Source organism: Cajanus cajan, chromosome 4 (genome assembly GCF_000230855.2).
Source record: "Cajanus cajan strain Asha chromosome 4, NIPB_CcT2T_4, whole genome shotgun sequence".
NCBI classification, from domain to species: domain Eukaryota; kingdom Viridiplantae; phylum Streptophyta; class Magnoliopsida; order Fabales; family Fabaceae; genus Cajanus; species Cajanus cajan.
In genome coordinates, this window is record NC_138520.1 from 39223137 (window position 1) to 39233660 (window position 10524).

The following is a 10524-nucleotide window of genomic DNA, read 5'->3' on the forward strand; positions in this document are numbered from 1 at the left end:
CCCCATTATAGGGACCCAATTCCTCTTGTCGTAAGCCGATGGAAAGCTCCAACGCACTGTCGGACTCGAGTTCATGGTTATCACCTTGAGTGATGCTTTCCGACAACGGTCTCATAGGCTCCTATAAACCCATCAACCGGCCGTACTGACATCCACTCCCTATGGCTTACCACTCATGCCCCCGGGTATAGAGGGAACTGTTGTGTGCAAAGGTTTGTGTACAGTTTGTATTTCAAACAATTGCGTAAATTAAACAAACAACAGTTATTAAAGCCATATAATAAAACATGTTAACATACAAGTAAGGGGTAGTGAAGTAATTTTAGACTATTATTTTGAAAATAATCCATCACTAAATGGGACTGACTCTCGAGGCTTCCCCAGTGGAGTCGCCATCTGTCGCCACCGGCCCGAAGCGGGCTTTCGGCATTCGCGAAGACGGTCGAGCTCTCTTTTTATTTTTTGTTTGAAAATGTATTGGATTGTTAGAACGACTTGTTCTCAAACTGAGACCTCGTCGATTTTATCCAATTTATTATTGAAAGAGTCTCACCAATCCAATTTAATCCCAAGCGGGACCCTCCATGGATTAGTGGTTTTTGTAAAAAGGGAGGGTTCGTGGAGTCGCCACCAATGTTTTACTCAAAACATTGGAAAAAGAAGTTAAGGCAATCGATTTCAAAAATCGACTTCGGCCATTATAACCAGAGTCGGGTAAGGGAGTCGGTTACGCGTGAGGAAGGTGTTAGCACCCCACAGCGCCCCTAACGGGTTCCCTATGACGGATTATTTTACAAATAATAGCACAAAATTACTAAATTACCCCTTTTATTTATGAACGATTATTATCTTAAATATCTACATGATGCTTAAATTAAACACACAGAAAGCAGTAAAAGGAGGGAATTAAAGAAAACCTCTTGGAGCGTGCTTTTATAAATCTCAATAAATGCTAGGAGGCTTTGCGGCGCTCCTTCCCTCTACAAGCTCGCTCCACACTCTCCTCGAAGAAAATTTTTGACTAAGGGAATCAAAAAGATTTCCCCTTCGGTTAAATCCGAGACTCAAGCAAAGCGCTCAGAACTCGAGGATTTAACCGGTCCTGACTCCCAGAGAGGTTCCTAAGGCAGAGCACTGCTCAAAAACCCCAGAACACTCAATAAGAGAGTCAAGAAATGGTTGAAAAAGTGTGTATTGACGTCAAATGACGCCATATTTATAGGAAATAGGAGCAATACGGGCGCTGGGGTCAATACGGCCCGTATTGAGAATTTGTTCTTCAATACGGCCGTATTGAACTCAATACGGCCGTATTGAAGTTCACAAATCTTCAATACGGCCGTATTGAGTCCAGTACGGCCGTATTGAAGTTCAAAACTTCAATACAGGCCGTACTGGTCCCCAAGCAGCCCGTATTGGTCCCAATTCCTCCTATTTTCTATTTTTAGCTATCCTAAGACCTCTTAGACCTATAGAGAACCCTCCTTGGGCCTTCTGGAAGTCCTTCTGGCTGATCCTTCTTCAGTCTTCGAGAGTCTTCAAGCTTTATTTCCGACCTGGACAATTTTAGGGGTCTACAGGGATGCAGACACAAAGATGCTCTTTCCGAAGTGAGCGATGCTTTATGATTGGCTGACGTCCTTTCGACGTTGGTGGAGTATCCCGGTTATCCTTATTCGGGTGACTCTTTTGATTTTCTGGTTTTGTTGCCTCTGCGTAGGCTGTTATCTGCTGGGGGATTCTGTCGTTTTGATCTTGATTGGCCTCTTCTATTAGGCGGATTATCTTGACGTTCGGTGTTTGGCTGAATGCCGAATTTCGTTTGGGGAATGGTTATTGATGTTTTTGATTTTTCTCTTTTTGAAGGAGTGCCTCTGAGTAGGCGAATGATCTTGATGTTCGGTGTTCGGCTGAGTGCCGGATTCCGCTTGGGGAATGGTTATTGATCTTTTTGATTTTTCTCTTTTTGAAGGGGGTGCCTCTGAGTAGGCGAATGGGGATTGAGGATCTTATGTATCCCAGAGTATTATTTAGAAAGCCTCTTCAGGCTTAGCTTCACTCGTCGCTCGAGTCGGAAAGCTATCTTCCACTGAGGAAGTCTGAGTCCTTTGACTCGGATATTTCGTTTGGATGATCATTGCTTCCATTGGGGGATCTTACTGATCTTGCTTTGATAGCTCTTACTGGGGATTTGGTCCAAGAGTGTGAGCTGAGAAGTCTCTGGGGAGTATTATTTCAGCAAGCCTCTCTAGGCTCAGTTATTCTGTACGATTTATTGATTTTCTGTTCAGCCCAAGAGTGCAAGCTGAGATGTCTCTTGGGGAGTATTATTTCGGCAAGCCTCTCCAGGCTCAGTTATTCTGTACGATGCGGTTGATTTTCTGAATTTTTGCCTTTTTTGTCGATTTGCGGCTTTTTCTGTTGACTGCTGTCATACACAAGCAATTTTTCCTACTTTTCTATTTTATGCGACTGCCTCATGATAAGGTCTTTGAATGTGCAACTAATGTGTGTGTGATGCACAAATGCAAGTTTAATCATTTTGTTAATTTTTTTTTTTTTTTTTTTTTTAGAAAAATGAATGGTTCTCCCTATCCTCCTTTTCTTGGAGGAATTTCTGTCGTCGACGCGAGGGAATATTTTTGTGAGCCTTTTACGCAGGAGATTACGGATTTTATAGGAACCCCTCCAACTTTCTTTATTGACCGATTATTAAAGGAATTTCGTACAATTTTTTAGAAACACCAATTTAGAGGCATAATCACATGGTCAAGAGAGAAGAGAAATGAATAGATATTTTATTGATATTCACAAATGGTTTTAGAGAAAGATATACAAAAGGAATTTCTGAAGAATGGCTGGCCAGGGTAGGCTTATATACATCAGGCTTAACAATTATATCTGTAATCGTTGCTCTTACGTTCCCCTAATTGCTTCGGGTGAGATGCCTGAGCCAGGAGTGTAGATACTGCAAGACGCTTGCTTCTAGAAGATAATCACCTGAACCGCCTTTCGGTTTTCGATTCAAGTGATCGTTGCTTGCTTTGTTTTTGTATCTTATTCTTTTGCCCCTAATTTTTGCCTAGGACGTATCCTAGCTGGGATAAATTCACCTTTGTTTTGCCTAGTACCCTTGTACTGGCGGGCTTTTTATTTTGCCCCAACTTTTGCCTAGGATGCCCTTTTCGGGTTTTCATCCTAGCGGGCCTATGCAAGCAACGTCTTCAAGCATAGTACTTTTTTACCACGTCAGCGTTGACTAGGTATCGAAGTTCTTCTCCATCCATGTCCGTGAGGATCAATGCTCCTCCTGAGAAGGCTCGCTTTACCACGTATGGTCCTTCGTAATTCGGGGCCCACTTTTCGATTTTGTCCTTTTGAGCTGGTAGCAATTTCTTCATTACCAGCTCTCCCTCATGGTAGACTCGAGGGTGGACTTTCTTGTCAAAAGCCTTTTTGATCTTCCTCTGATAGGCTTGACCATGGCATATGGCGTTCAGCCGTTTCTCTTTGATAAGATTCAATTGGTCGTATCGGCTTTGAACCCATTTTGCCTCGGAAAGTTTTGCTTCCATGATTACCCTTAGCGAAGGTATCTCGACTTCGACAGGTAGAACTGCCTCCATCCCATAGACGAGGGGGAATGGAGTAGCTCCTGTAGATGTGCGTACTGAAGTCCTATAACCATGAAGAGCGAAGGGTAACATCTCATGCCAGTCTTTAAATGAGACAACCATCTTTTGCACTATTTTCTTAATGTTTTTATTGGCTGCCTCGACTGCCCCATTCATCTTTGGCCGATATGGGGAAGAGTTGTGGTGTTGGATCTTGAATTCCTGGCACAGTTCTTCCACCATTTTGTTATTCAAATTAGATCCATTATCAGTGATGATTTTATCGGGAATACCGTATCTGCATATAATGTTCTTCTTGATGAAGGATGTTACCACCTTTCGGGTCACGTGAGCATACGATGCCGCTTCTACCCATTTGGTGAAGTAGTCAATGGCCACAAGGATGAATCTATGTCCATTGGATGCTTTCGGCTCGATGGGTCCAATAACATCCATGCCCCACATTGCGAATGGCCAAGGTGAAGCCAATACATTTAGTGGAGTCGGTGGGACATGAATGTTGTCGGCGTATGCTTGACACTTATGGCATTTTCGCACGTATTGGTAACAATCCCTTTCCATGGTCGACCAATAGTATCCCGCCCTGAGGATCTTTTTAGCCATTGCAGGCCCGGGGATATGGGTACCGAAAACCCCCTCATGTACTTCTTTGATCATATTTTGAGCTTCGACTTGGTCTATACATCTCAACAAGACCGAGTCATAATTTTTTTTTGTAGAGGGTTTCACCAACTAGCAGAAATCCCATGGCCCTTCTTCTTCGGATATGCTTCTTGTCATTATCGTTGGCCGCATCAGGATATTCCCCTTTTGTTAAATATTGCTTGATGTCATGGAACCATGGACGATCATCGACAGCTTCATCTATCAGAAGGCAGAACGCTTGCTTATCGTGCCGCCGGATATTGATGATGGGCATTTCATGCTCACTACCCAAGGCGAACATCGACGAGAGCGTAGCAAGAGCGTCGGCAAACTGATTCTCCTCCCTTGGAATGTATTCAAAGATGACACTTTGGAAGAGATGTGTCAAATCTTTGATGTGCTCAACATATGGTATCAGTTTAGGATTTCGGACTTCCCAATCACCTCGTAGTTGGTAGATGACTAGGGCCGAATCACCAAACACTTTGAGCTTTAGGATACCATTGTTGATGGCTGCTTGGATTCCCAACGCGCAAGCCTCGTATTCAGCTATGTTGTTTGTACAATCGAAGTTGAGTCTTGCCGTTATGGGAATGTATTTTCCTTGTGGAGAGATTAGCACTGTGCCAATCCCTCGTCCAAGCATGTTGGAGGCTCCATCAAAATACATGGTCCACGCATCATCTTTAGGCTCCTCATGTTGTAGATTCATTATATCCTCATCGGGGAAATCATCCTGAAGGGATTGGTAGTCGTTGGTCGGCCCGTGTGCTAGGCAATCAGCTAGGGTACTACCCTTGATGGCCTTTTGTGTGACATGTATGATGTCGAATTCTGATAACTGTACTTGCCATCGGGCAATCTTCCCAGTGATTATTGGTTTGTCGAACACGTACTTAATTGGATCCATTTTGGAAACCAACCAAGTAGTATGCCTAATCATATACTGCCTGAGCCGTTGTGTTGCCCATGCTAACGCACAACATGTCTTTTCTAACGGCGTGTAGCGGGTTTCATAGTCAAGAAATTTCTTGCTCAGGTAGTAGATGGCTCGTTCTTTCTTTCCCGTTTCATCTTGTTGTCCTAGCACACATCCCATGGACTCATCAAGCACGGTTAAATAGAGGATTAATGGTCTTCCCTCGACAGGTGGCACCAATACTGGTGGATTGGCCAAGCACTGTTTGATCTTGTCGAAAGCTTGTTGACAATCCTCATTCCAAGTTTCGGAATGATTCTTGCGCAACAGCCTGAATATTGGTCTACACGTGTCGGTCAACTGTGCGATGAACCTTGCGACATAGTTCACCCTGCCGAAGAATCCTCTTATCTCTTTCTCGGTCTTAGGAGGAGGCATTTCCATTATTGCGTTCACTTTATCGGGGTCCACCTCTATGCCTTTTTCACTGACGATGAACCCGAGAAGCTTACCCGACCGAACTCCGAAAGTACACTTAGCCGGATTTAGCTTAAGCTGATACTTGCGAAGTCGGTTGAATAATTTTCTCAAATATTGGATATGGTCCATTTCGTTCTTTGACTTCGCGATCATGTCGTCCACGTATACCTCGATTTCTTTGTGGATCATGTCGTGGAATAACGTCACCATCGCTCGTTGGTAGGTGGCACCCGCATTTTTGAGTCCAAAAGGCATCACCCTGTAGCAGAAAGTGCCCCAGGGTGTAATGAAGGAAGTTTTCTCGCGGTCTTCCATATTCATCTTGATTTGGTTGTACCCAGAGTACCCATCCATAAAGGAATAAAGTGTGTTCGTGGCTGTATGATCCACTAGTGTATCGATGTGTGGTAAGGGAAAATCGTCCTTTGGACTGGCACGATTCAGATCCCTGTAGTCAACACAAACTCTAACCTTTCCATTCTTTTTAATGACTGGCACGATGTTAGCCAGCCATTCGGGATACTGAGATACAACCAAGAATCCCGCGTCTAATTGCTTTTCGACCTCCTCCTTGATCTTTAAAGACCACTCGGGCTTGATTCGTCGGAGCTTTTGTTTGACGGGTCGAAACCCTTCTTTCAATGGTAACTTGTGCTCGACGATGTTAGTGTCCAAACCGGGCATATCACGGTACGACCATGCAAATACGTCCTTATATTCCCTTAACAATTGGATCAATTGTGCCCTTATTTCATCACTGATATGGGTCCCAATGTTGACCTCTTTTATCTCTTGGCCCTGCCCCAAATTCACGGCCTCCAATTTCTCTTGATACGGTTGGAGTATACGAGCTTCTTGATTTAGCAGTCTTTGCAGATCCGGAGAGATGGTCTCCTCATCACTGTCCAACTCAACCCATTCACCCTCAACTTTCGGATCCCGGTCGGAGCGAACAATCACAGACATAATTGTTTTATTGGTTCTGTTTTTGGTTTAGAATTATTAATGTTAATGAGAGAAAGAGAGAAAAGAAAAAATGAGAGAATGATGTGTGAAAAATACCTCTTTATTGATATGTATAAAAAACTGTACAAAAACCCTTATTTACATGAAAAGGGTCTCATGATCTCGGGTACTGATCATGAGTCCCAAAAAGAAAAATGTGGAGGGGCCCTATCGTGGCTTGCTCTTCTCTCTACTCCTGCTTCGGCAGAGGGTTCTTGCTCATGTCGGGCGCTGTCGAATCAAAAGTGACCCACCCAGCATCGATAAGGTCTTGGACCTTATATTTGAGAGTTCTACAGTTCTCCGTTGAATGCCCCGGTGCCCCCGAATGGTATAGGCATTTGTCTTGCGGATTGTACCAATCGGGATAAGGTGGGTCAATTTTCCTCGGTGGAATGTAAGCCAAAAGATGAGCTTGTATTAGCTTCGGCAGGAGGTCGCTATATGTGGTCGAAAGTTTATCAAACTTCTTCACAGGGTTGTACTGCGACTTTCCTGACTTCGAAGCGGAGGAAGATGAAGAGATAGTTACGGCGTTGACTCCTCCTTCTTTCTTCTTCCCAAAGGTCTTCTTGGCTTCAAATGATTGGGAAGGCCCAGCTAGCTTCCCACTTTTCAGTCCTTGTTCTACTCTTTCTCCAATGGTGATGATGTCCGAGAAGAGCGTTGTCGTGTTCCCTATCATTTTGTCATAATAGGGACCGGTCAACGAATTTATGAACAGGGACACCGTCTCCTTATCCGACAACGGGGGCTCTATTTGTGCCGCCAACTCCCTCCATCGTTGGGCGTACACATTAAAGGATTCATCATTTTTCTTACTCAAGGCTTGAAGATCGGACCTATCGGGTGTTAGGTCGATGTTATACTTGTAGCGCTTGAGGAATGCGTCAGCCAACTGTTTCCACGTATACACCTGATTCCCATCCAGCTGCATATACCAGTTGAGTGCGGTGTCAGTCAAGCTCTCTTGGAAGGAATGAATTAAGAGCTTTTCATTGGTGGCATATGCAGCCATCTTTCGGCAATACATGGTGAGATGACTTTTGGGGCAAGTCGATCCCACATATTTTGGGAAATCAGGCACTTTGAATTTGGGAGGGAATTGGATGTCCTTTACTAAGCACATGTCAGCGGCATCCTTGATATCAAAATCATGCCCCTCCATAGCCCTCAATCGGTCCTCGAGAGCATGGAATTGTTCCTTTGAAACCTCGGGCTCCTTATTTGTAATCTCCGCCCCAAGGGATACAACTCGCGGAGGCACATGCTCTTCCTCTTCATGATGGGACTCATGATCACTATGTTGAGCCCCGTTCATGTGTTGATGACGCATAAGTTCCATCATTTGCGCCATTTGCTCCTTGAGCTGTGAGAGCTCGGCTGTAAGCTTCTTATTTTGTTCCTCCAACGCGTCCATTTTCTTGAGTTTCTGCGCGCGCGTGAGGACAGAGAGATGACCAGCCACTTTCTAAAATGAATGCTTAATCTAATTAGTTTATTTATGGAATGAATACACTCTTGACATGAGCTTGGTAACCTTCCATCTTTAAGGCGCTGCCTTTTTAAGACGGAGGTTTACCACCCTCCTTGACTTATGATCTCTCCCCAACGGAGAATCTCAATAGTCATGGGTCTCTTTCACTCATGTCAAGGGGTATTGGTGAGCCTAAAATGAATGATTATGAGGATGCATGATGTCTTATTGGTAATGATGCACATGCTCCTCACTTTTATTATATTTTCACACATGGTTTTTCCTCTCATGTCATGACATTTTTCATGCATGGGGGTTATTCTTAGACCTTATCACGAGGTTTATTATTAATGCACAAACAATGTCACATAGACCTATACACAAACAATTCACTCATCCACGAACAGTCACGAGCGAATCACGAGGTAGGGGTATCCTGCAGAAAAGTGCATATTCAAGGAGGTTCTAACTGTTCTCACTGGTCTGAGGCCCCCAAGGTGCCCCCATTATAGGGACCCAATCCCTCTCGTCGTAAGTCGATGGAAAGTTCCAACGCACTGTCGGACTTGAGTTCATGGTTTTCACCTTGAGTGATGCTTTCCGACAACGGTCTACGGGCACCTATAGACCCATTCGACAACCGACCGTACTAACATCCACTCCCTATGGCTTTCCACTCATGCCCCCGGGTATAGAGGGAACTGTTGTGTGCAAAGGTTTGTGTGCAGTTTTTATTTCAAACAATTGCGAAAATTTAAACATACAACAGTTATTAAAAACCACATAGATAAAACATATTATCATACAAGCTAGGGGTAACTGTAGACCCCTAAAATTGTCCGGGTCGGAAATAAAACTCGAAGACTCTCGAAGATCAAAGGAAAGTCAGCCGGAAGGACTCCTGGAAGACCCTGGAAGACCCTAGGATGACAATCGGTAGGTTTAGAGGTCTTAGAGTAGCAAAAAATAAGGAAGTGGAGAGAATGAAGCCCAATACGGCCTCCCAAAAGTTCAGTACGGCCGTATTGAACATTTTGAACTACAATACGGCCGCACTGAACTCAATACGGCCGTATTGAAGTTTCTGAACTTCAATACGGCCGCACTGAACTCAATACGGCCGTATTGAAGTTTCTGAACTTCAATACGGCCGCACTGATCTCAATACGGCCGTATTGAAGTTCAAAACTTCAATACGGGCCGTATTGATTCCAGGGACCGTATTGCGCCTGTTCCCTATAAATAAGACGTCATTTGGACGTCATTCTACACTTTTCCACTGAGTTTTGACTCCCTCCTTGAGTATTCTGGGGTTTTTGAGCAGTGTTCTGCCCTAGAAATCTCTTTGGGAGTCGATCCGACGAAGTTCTGGAATTCCGAGCATTTAGCTTGGAGATTCGAACTTAGTCGAAGGGAAATCCTCCGGATTTCCATAGTCAAAAATTATTTTTAGGAAGGAGTGAGCGGGCTTGTAAAGCGAGGGAACGCCAAAAAGCTTCCCAGTTTTACTTGAATATAAAAGCACGCTTCAAAGGTTTCTTCTTAAGACCTTCCTTTTACTGCTTTCTGTGTGTATATTTAACTGTCATCATGTAGATAGTTAAGTTATAATTGTTTAGAATAAATAGGGGTAATTTAGTAATTTCGCACTATTATTTTTAGAAATAATCTGTCATAGGGAACCCGAAAGGGGCGCTCTGGGGTGCTAACACCTTCCCCACGCGTAACCGACTCCCTTACCCGACTCTGGTTGTCATGGCCGAAGTCGATTTTTGAATCGATTGCCTTAAACTTCTTTTTCCAATGTTTTGAGTAAAACATTGGTGGCGACTCCATGAACCCTTCCTTTTTATGAAAACCGCTAATCCATGGAGGGTCCCGCTTGGGATTAACATGGATTGGTGAGCCTTTTAATAAAATTGCTCGTTTGACAAGGTCTCAGTTTGAGAATAAGTCATTCTAGCAATCCATATTTTTAAACAAATAAAAGAGTCCAACCATCCTTCGCGAATGCCGAAAGCCCGTTTCGGGCCGGTGGCGACAGATGGCGACTTCACTGGGGAAGCCTCGAGAGTCAGTCCCATTTAGTGACAGATTATTTTTAACAAATAAAAGTTAAAATTACTTCATTACCCCTTGCTTGTATGATAACATGTTTATCTATTTGGCTTTAATAACTGTTGTATGTTTAAATTCTCGCAATTGTTTGAAATATAAATTGCACACAAACCTTTGCACACAACAGTTCCCTCTATACCCGGGGGCATGAGTGGTAAGCCATAGGGAGTGGATGTTAGTACGGCTGGTTGTCGAATGGGTCTATAGGTGCCCGTAGACCGTTGTCGGAAAGCATCACTCAAGGT